This window comes from Octodon degus, unplaced genomic scaffold (assembly GCF_000260255.1).
Source record: "Octodon degus isolate 3935 unplaced genomic scaffold, OctDeg1.0 scaffold00001, whole genome shotgun sequence".
In the NCBI taxonomy this organism is placed as follows: Eukaryota; Metazoa; Chordata; class Mammalia; order Rodentia; family Octodontidae; genus Octodon; species Octodon degus.
The window spans coordinates 30,940,311-30,950,442 of record NW_004524577.1 but is presented as its reverse complement, the minus strand read 5'-3'; the positions used below and the strand labels follow the sequence as shown (position 1 = coordinate 30,950,442).

At 38.1% G+C, this 10,132-nt stretch overlaps 1 protein-coding gene across 1 annotated transcript in view; it reads left to right on the top strand.

The window, feature by feature from the left end:
• The window catches only part of Ipo11 (importin 11), a 219,016-nt gene that overhangs the window by 188,048 nt on the left and 20,836 nt on the right, over positions 1-10,132 (top strand). The window lies entirely within an intron of this gene.

Genomic DNA, 10,132 nt, shown 5'->3' with positions numbered 1-10,132 from the left:
CGTGCTGTGACATTCTCAGGCCTGCTCTGACTCTGCTGGTATTGGGTGTATGAGGCTGCGTGCTGTGACATTCTCAGGCCTGCTCTGACTCTGCTGGTGTTGGGTGTATGAGGCTGCGTACTGTGACATTGTGGAAAAGACAGAACTACTGACAGCAAAAAGAGGTTGGCGAGAACATTTGTTCAAAAGGTTTTTCCTATTCCATCCTCTATACTTTGGTGAAACCAAGTAACTTACCTCTACTTACGTGATGTGTGCTACCTCTGTCCCAGAGTTCGTATGAACGACTCTTGCTCTCCACTCAGCCTTCTCATTTGCCACTTCTGTTTTTAGTCATCTTTGCTTCCAGACACATACCACCTTCCCTACTATCAACATCCTGCCCCACAGTGGTACATTAGTCACGACAGATGAACCTACATCCACACCTCATTATCAACCAGAATTCATAATTTATGTGAGGGTTCACTTCTTGATGTGTTCTGTGGGTTTTGACTAATGCATAATGACACATGTCCTTTATCGTATCTACAGAAGAGTTTCATTGCACTGAAAACCCTCTGTAATTCCACTTACTGCTCCTCTCCAACCCCTTTTTGCTATCAGTAACTTTGTCTTTTCCAGAATGTCACAGTATGCAGCTTCATATGAGCTCTACCACCAGAGTCAGAGCAGGCATGAGATGCTGCTGCAGACAGCGTGTGTTGCTTCTTGCCTGCGGCTCACCGTGTTGGCATGGGGAAGCAGCCAGAGCTGCCTCAGCTCCAAGTCCTGCAGATCCCTTCCTTTAGACAGAAACACGATCATTTTGATGAAGAGCACTGTATTCTGAAACACATGCACCTTATCAGAGTGGAGACTGGGAGGAGATAGGAGGCTGAAGAGTTTCTGTAGGTTCTGCAGATCCTTGTGGTTTTGCTTTGCCTCACAAATTAAACCCTATCACTTCAGACTAGCAGTAGTGCAGAAGCAAACAGCCTCATGTAGATGGTTTTACTGGCTTCCATAGCCATGGGAAATCAGATCCCTTTTTATATAGCTGTGTTTTGCTACTTTGGTTGCTCTGATCAAGTTATTGATAATGCACATTCCCCAAGTGCCTAGAGCATGTTTGCTAGTACAGCAGGTGTTCAACACATGTTGAATGGATTAGTGACTGGATGAACAAATAAAGGAGAGACATAGTTCATGACTTCAATCTTCCAGACTATGGAGACAGAGAGGACTCTGATGTTATGTAGATAGAAAGAGCAATTGTGGCATTGTGACATCTCTAGTGTGGCAGTGTAGACAAGTGTTGGGCACATCTTTTGGTTTGTGGCATTTTGACATCTCTAGTGTGGCAGTGTAGACAAGTGTTGGGCACACCTTTTGGTCACCCCTGCCTGGGCTTATGCTGGGTGAGAGTGTACTTTACTAGATGCTGTGTAAGTGTGTATCCTCATGAGCTATGGCTAGATAACTCAGTGCCCAGTGCCTAGCAGGGTGCCTAGCAGGGTGGCATGGTGTTCTGCATGGCTTGCTCCTAAGAGTGAGATTTTGGTTATGTATGGGTCCAGGTGCTGCTGCAGACTTGTGGCTGAATTATAGCCACACTTGGAGACCTGTTTCTGGCACTTGATACTGGGACCGTTTTAGATGTTCCTGGTGGTGACTTTCTAGTTGTAGCAGTCCCTTTTCCCTTTTGGGAGATCATTGTCAAACTCTTGCAGTGAATAACAGCAATCATGGGGGAGGCAGCGCTAGTTGGTAGTAACTATGTCTTGCCCCTCATCTGCCACCACAGTGGCAGCCATTGGAAAGGTAGCTGAAAAGGGGCCACTTTATTCTACTCTGCTTGATTATTCCCTAGAGCTCTCACGGAATGCTCTGATGAGGGTGAGCCTGTGTGAAAATCGGGCCATCGTAGAGCTAGTGCTAGTTATGGTTCTGTCTCAGGATCAGATCCTTGAGGGGAAGGGAACAACTGAACTTTCTGGCACCCAGACCAGCCTTAGTTTTCGAATAGGCTCTAGAATAGCTAGAAAGATAATCTTAAACTAGTGATGGGGGGAGGGTGCATTATACAGTAGTCACTTCTTATTCATGGGGGAGATATTCCCCTACCAGAGTATGCCCCAAGCCATGGATACTGTATTTTTAATTAGACATAGTAAGAAATTAACATTAATAGCTAATGAAATAGGACAATTCTAACAATGTACTGTGATAACTTATATGAATGTGGTCTCAGAGTATCTTACTATGTTATACTCTTCTAAAGATATGAGATGACAGTACTTAACATAGTTAGATGAAGTGAAGGGAATCATACAGGCTTTGTGATGTAGTGTGGGCTACGGTGTGAAGCTTGGTAGCTCAAACACTATAAAATGCTGATACCTGGATGGTTACCTGGTAACCAAGATGGCTACTGGGTAGTGATAATGGGAGGGCAATATATCCAGTAAGGAATTGCTAGACAAAGGGATTGTGCAAGTCCTAGGTAGGCAGGGGTAGCCTGAGATTTCATCACAGCGCTCAGAATGGGGTATGGCTTACAACACATGAGGGGTTTCTTGCTGAAGTTTTCTATTCACTGTTTTCAGACTGTGCTTGACTATAGGTAACCAAAGCCATGGAGAGTGAAATCATACAGAAGGGGAACAGAAAAATGATAGCAGACCTCTCACTGGAGAGGTTTGTAAGCAAGCTGACATCTGGCAACATCTTTAAAGTATTAAAATAAATATTTTCTCTTACTCTAATGTACTAAGTTGCTTTTCTCACACATACATGTTTACTATTAAAGATAAAAATTATCTAATCTCTGCTCAGCTTGTAAATTTTCCAGACTTCATTTTGATGACAGTAAAATATTATCATTCTGCCTTGTTTTTTTGATCAACAATGTGATTTAGCTTACTTTTATAAGCTATGATAGTGTCATAGATGATCTCTGAAAGCCACTTGAGAGATGACCTCTTAACTTGTCAGATTTATCTTGCTTATATTGTTGGATTTTTTTTTAAAGTCATCTTACTACTTGAATGAAAATACAGGATTCAGTGCCTTATCATTAATTAATACAGAAGTATTCAAATGTGTTACTGTGGGTTACCACTGACTTTTTTTCCCCCTTCAAAATTGCTGGAACTATTTTATTTTTTTTCTTCAGCCTTTGATGATAGTGATTTTTATAAAATTTACATATACAAAATAGAACAAAACCAGGTATATTCAGAAATTGATAATAAGAAAATTGAATAGACTCAGTTTTCTCATTTTGAAGCTTTTATTATATAAATACATAAATTGTCTTTCTTTGATTTCTAGAAATGTTAGCTAATTCTTCAGAATTAAACAGTCATGTGAGATAAAGTGTGTACACATTATTGCTCCTCATTCTGCAAGGTAGTAATTTTACTGATAGTTTCCTGGGGGGGGATGGGTACTATAGATTGAACCCAAACCTTTGCACGGAGTGAGATCCTCAGCCATCTTCCTGTCCACTCTTTTTTGAGACAAGGTCTCACTGAGTTGCCCAGTCATGGCTTGAGCTTTGAAGTTCCTCAGCCTCCCCCAGTGCTAGGAGTAAAGCATGTGCCACCATGTCCAGCTCTTATTGTTAATTTTATCTCTATATGTACATTTTGGTTGTTGTCAGTTACATATTGGTTGCCACCTGCATATGAGTTATTTTTTCATTAAATCTGATTATCAGGCTCAATTTATTTAAAACTAAGTACAGCCCTTTATATTCCAGCATTCTTTTGTAGACAATTCTCTGTGAGGTTCGGTGGCATACACCTGTTGTTCTAACACTTTGGGAGAATGAAGCAGGAGGACCACGCATTTGAGCCCAGATTAGTGGGCAGATTAGTGATTTAGCAAGACCCTATCTCAAACTAAAAAAAAGGATGGGGATGTAGTTCTGTGCAAAGGCCCTGAGTTCAGTCCTCGGTATGGGAAAAGAAAAAAGTTTCCTGGTTACTCTTAGTCAAGTACAAGATAATCCTTCTGGCTGTAGGTGTATTACTAATTCTCTTGACCTTTGTCCAATGGCAACCAAGAAATATCTTTAGAATAAATGTTTTCTTTTTTATACATTGCGTATTCTTACATACTCACAATGTGCAAAGCATTGATTTTTATAATCAGTATTTCCTCTGCTCCGTGTGTAATTCTACCCACTAAATGTACATTTTGGTCAATATTGTTTAAAAAAATACTTAATGAGGGCCTGCCAGTTAGCTCAGTTGTTTAAACGCCTGCTCATGCAAATGCAGTCAGGCGCAGGATACCATAGTTCGATCCCCACCTCCAGCTGCATTACCAGACCCGCTCTTAAGGCAGCCTAAGCCCGCCAAAAAATAAAACAAGTTAATGTCATTAGCTTATAGGCAGGCCAATTCCTTAAAATGGCTAAATGTTTCAATCTAAGGTTCGTAGGCTATCTTTCCTTTTAAGTTTTACTGTTCAGTTGTTAACATATCCTCAGTTTTAGATGATACTGAAACATTCAAGAGGCCATTGTAGGATACATTTTACCTGTTCGAAAATAGCAAATACACCAAATGATGGGCTGAACATAGTTTTCCTTACAAGATCCTCAAAACCATTGCTAAACTTATGCCAAATCTTAAGAAAATTGTGATGGGCAATTCAGCTCTTAAAACTGCAGTTGCAAGTGACATTAAAACAGTCCAAGAGATAGGAAATAATGAGCTGAAATAATCCTACTGAGATGCAGTAAAGACAAATTGATAATGAGGCATCCTCCTGAGGCGGCAGTTCTTCTTGTGATAGAGCTCAAATGTTAATCAAAAATAGTTTGAGATCATGGAGGTTAACATTCTTCACGGTAGGCTACATGTTAGTAATCAAAAGACACTGAAAAAGAAAGTTCTATAAGAAAAGCCTTTGGTACTAAATCAAGTAATGATTTCTGAAGCTTGTTTTTAAAAGTTGAGTCTTCAAGTTTAATTGCCTGCTGACATCAGTATTGCCACGCAGGCCACTGCACTGTTCCTCTTATTTAGTTAAATTGTTATTAAAGACCTTGATCACAAAGAGTTCAGTAACACAGCTGCTGTTCACTTGGAAACTTTGGCAGTGTGGTATTTTCTGAATATAAATTAAAATCTTCAGGTTATAATGAAGAATCCAGCCCCATTTGGGAGAATTTACTTTTACTTACTTTGATAACATTTCCATGAATATTAGGCTGCTTTTATGGTATTTCTTCTATTTTCATTTCTGCTTGCCCCTTCTGTCTCTTTTTCTTAAGTCAGTAATGCTAATTATGTTTTTATAAGTGACCTATCTTTCAGTAAATGAAGAAGCAAGGTTCCTTTTTAAAGAATTGGACCTAGGGAAATTTGCATTTTGAAGAATTTTAAAATGATATAAATTACTTTCAGTAATTTAAAAAATAGATGTTTATATGAAATAAAGTACCCTTTCCCCCAAGGAAACCTTTCTCATGTATAATATATATAGTGGTTCTTTTTTAATTAAAAAAAGTTTTTTTATGTGTTTAGTACAGGGTCTGCAGGGTTTCACTATGTGATGGGACGCTCTTGTTTTCAGCCTCCCAAGTGCTGGGATTACAGGCACATGCCAACATGCCCAGTCTCAAGTGCTGTGCCAGCGCGCCCCAGGGACAGGGCCTGCATGGTAGGCCAGGGATTGAATACCCCGGCCCCTGTGTCTGCCTAAGCAGGTGCTTTAATCCATTGAGCTATCCAGCCGGCTGTGTACTTGATTTTTTAAAACATACTAAATATGCTAGCTTATTTCCTTGAACATCCATCTTCAGATTTACATCATTTCTTTTAATAGTTGCCTGTGATGGTATTGCATATGATTTTCATCTTGTGCCTCTCTTCCAGAATAGTTCTTAAAGTGTTGTTCACAGACCACTAAGAGTTTTGGCAACCACTCCAGAGTATTAAATCAGCCAGGTGTGTTGGCACATGGCTGTAATCCCAGATACTGAGGAGGCTGAGGCAAGAGGATTGCAAGTTTGAGGCTACCTGGGTAACTTGGTGAGACAGTGACTCAATGTAAAAGCTCTTGAAAAAGGCTGGGGATATAGTTTAGCAGTAGAGTTCAATTCTCAGTCCTGTCCTCAGCAAGTGTTAAGTCATATACTCTTGACATGTGAAATAACTGTTACGTTTGTTTCAGTGTGTGGACATTTGCACTAGTGTGAAAAAGCAATATTGAGTACCCATTGCTGGGTATAGTTGCTGGCACTTTGGCATCATAAAGGCAGTAAGGCTGTATGTAGTGACACACACCTGTAGTCCCAGCACTTGGGAGGCTGAGGCAGGAAGATTGCCATGAATAAAGCCAGTCATTTCATATCTGTGATGAAACCATGCAAAATATTAGTTTCATTGTCTCTACTTTTGAATGCACGTCTTTTAAATATTCTTTTTAGAAGAAAAATATTCTGTGTGGTAGCTGTTGTCTTGTAGGAAAGTACTTCGCGAGTAGGTTGTTGGCTGAATTACCTGCAGCATCATTGGTATATGAGAGAATGGCAGATAAATATGGTTATTCATACTGGGGAGACATTTTCTTGAAAAGCAGACCTTTTACCCAAGGAAACAACAAGCAGTACTTTTTTTGCTAGTGCTAAAATTTGATTCTTTTAGCAAAAATTAAACCTCTGGAAAAGTTTTAACCCTATGTTTGAAAGCATCCCAATATGTTTTACGTGTAATCTACAGTGGTGTTAAGGTTATGATGTTTTGATTGTGAAATGTTTCAGTGTTTGGAAGAACTGCGTAAGTCGGTAAGGTAGTATTTTTGAATACTGGTCAGTATTGAGTTTATATTAAAAAATCATTCAAGGGTAAAAGATTTATTCAAAGGGCAAGATAGGTAGACCAGTGGATTTTAATAGCAGAATGGAAAGTTTTTGAAACCATTTCAGGTTTCTTTTATAACTGACCTTTAAGAAAATATTACTTGTGAGTTTGAGTAGTTTCAAAGAATAACATCCATAATAAGCTACAAATGTATTTAAATACTCCATTTGCCCACTTCTTCCTGTGAAGCCCTGCCTTTTCTTCATCTAGTTCAACCAAAACACAGGATGCATCAAACTGAACGTAGAAATAAATGTCAGAATTCAGCTGTCTTATACCAAATATTGCAGAGATTTGTAAAACGATTTTAAAAATGCTGCTTTTCTAAGATAGGAATATTTTCGTTTCAAAAATAATTTGTTTCATAAAAATGCATTATTTATGTTGACTTTGTTTTACATTTTTTTCTAATTTCTTTTTTCTTTTTGTATTTTTAGGGAAGGGTCTGCAGGGTGTTCAGGGTCTCACTACAAGATCAGATTTATAGTGATCCGCCTGTTTACAGCCTCTCAAGTGCTGGGATTACAGGCACGTGCTACCATGCCCAATCTCATTTGCTATCTCAGCGCCTCCCCGCGGGTGGGGCCAGTACGGCAGCCCTGGGGATCGAACCCCCAGCCCCTGCACCTGCTTGTAGCACTTTAATCTGCTGAGCTATTTGGCCGGCTCTTCTGATTTCTAATGTAGTAAATATTAATAGAATAAATCCATGTGAACAAATGTTCGTTGAAGTTACCAACAACTTTGAAGTGTAACATTTTTAAGTACGCTGCCTGAGTCTGTTCCTAGGAGACTGACATTGTTCCCATTTGGGGGTTCTTATAAGCAGTGCTTTAGTTAACATCATCATATGCCAATCTTTATGTTCCTTTGTCTGTCAGAAAGTTCCTGAAGTGCACATACAGAATCGAAAGTTTAATATGTGTGTGTGTGTGTGTGTGTGTGTGTGTGTATCGTTAATTGTGTTTTGTCAATAGTAATAGATATTACTTAATTGCTAATATATGTGCCTAGGAGTGCTACATGTATGTCATACTTAGTGATCAAGAGGAAAAGTAGGAAGTAGTATCTTGTTTAACATGCTTTTAATTATGAGTGAGGCAAAGCATATTTTTATTTATTTTTCAAAACTCATGCACATACAGAAGGCTAAGCATGTTTTAGACATTGATAGCTCTTTTATAGTACTTTGTTTCATTAATGGCTTGTCCACATATCCCCATTTTCCCACTAGAAAATGTTGTTTGTTTTGCATTTATTTTAGATTTTAATTTGTGTTAAAAAATTTTGCACGCTTGCAGTACATGGTGATTATACTCATTGTGGGTTGTTGGTATATATACATGGCACATCTTAATTCTTTGGTTTTACATTTGGATAAGAATTCTGTAACAGACTTTAATTCTAATAATGGTTATAATAATACCCACTTCTCTTCTTTTTCTTGTGTTGTTTTGAGATTCATCCCCATTGACAAACTGGGTCTATAATCCTTTTCTTTGAAATTGGTCAGTTTTGCTGATAGTTTGTGACCGTCAAGTCTTGATCATAAGGTAACGGTTTCTACCTGGTTCTCTAGGAGTACTTGTTCTTGGAACCCAGCCACCAAACTGTAAGGAACCCCAGGCACCCATAAGGACCAGCAGTCTTGTCTTCCTGGTTGAGATCTCAGATAACAGCCGGCACTATGTGCTGGACACGTAAATGAGTGACTCTTCTGATGATTCCAGCCTTCAGAGGATTCGAGTCACTTCCAGTCTTCAAGCCTCCCCCAAATAAGGACTCTGAGATCATGGAGCAAAGTTACTATACTTTTTTGAATTCTTGATTCACAGAATACATGATTTTTTTAAAAAAAGTTGTTATTTTATGTGATCTAGTTTGGAGTAATTAGTATAAAACAAGCAATAACTTGAAAAAAACTGTTTAAAGATTAAGAAATCATAGCTCTTACTTAGGCTTCTCTTTGCCACCAACTTATTTTACTTCTATGGTGCATGCTTGAAATTTGGCACTTCATTCTCCTTTATTGATTGGTTATATTAGGAATTGATCTCAAAACTATCATATCACCAGCCTTTTGTTTCTTTTCCTTCCCTCCCCCATCCCTCCCTCCCTATTTCCCCTTCTCTTTCCTCTTCCTATCCCCCACCTCCTGTTTAAAACATCATTTCTTGTGTTTTTGAAGTTTGTTTAAATTTTTAATTCTTCTGGGCTTTTTGATACATTGAGAAAGAGTTCCAGCTCCTTTCTTCTTTTTTTCTTTTATAGCAGGCCTATTGTCACAAGTAATCAATAGAATATTTTTATTTTATTTTATTTTGAATATCTTTATTTTAAAACTCCAGGTTGTACTCTGTGATCTAACAGTGTACTTTAACATTCACTAATGAGGTTTCTGAAGACATTTGATCAGATCAGTATTATATAAAATAGACATGAATTATTAAAAATTTATGCTTATTGGAAGATAAAGCAAGAACAATATTGTTTGAAAGCCACAGACATAAGATCTTAACCTGTTTGCATGCTAAGCATTTAAGGTATATTTTCCTTTTAGGTTATTTCTCATGAGAGTCAAATAATACAGCTCTTAAACATAATACATCAAAATTAATTCTTTATGGTATCTGAACTGTGGTATGAAATAAGACATAACATAACATAACATAACATAACATAACATAACATAACATAACTAAAATGTGCTCTTATAGGTTAGAGTTGGAGGGAAGAAAATATGAGTAGGTTCACTGAGTTCAATAGTAGTATTTTCACAAATAAATGGTCACTTATGCTGAAAGGGGATTAACAAATCAAGAGTTACAAATCAAGTAGCCACATTATATCATTTTTATATAAACCCTAACAAGATAAAAAAATATTGTACAGCAGACTTTAAGATAGCTTTGCATGGTACTGTCCTGTTTTCTCTTTCACATGTGCAGGAAACATGAAGATCATGTTAATAAGTCATCTATTTTCAGGAAATGTCTCCTTGAAGTAAAAGACTTTAAAATAAAACATACAAAAGAGGAAGGCTTTTGTTATAGGAACAACCTAGGTGTTATTTATAACCTTTTTTTGAACCAGAGTTAATTTCTTTCCTGCAGTGAAGAAGCTATAAGCTTCAGAACAGCTTTATGTCATTGTGTGAATTAAAGTTATTTTCTAGGGGCTGGAGAGATGGCTCAGTGGTCTAAGGCACCTACTTAGAACAAGCTTGGCAAAGCATCAGGGACCGCGGTTCAATCCCCCAGCACCACATGCCA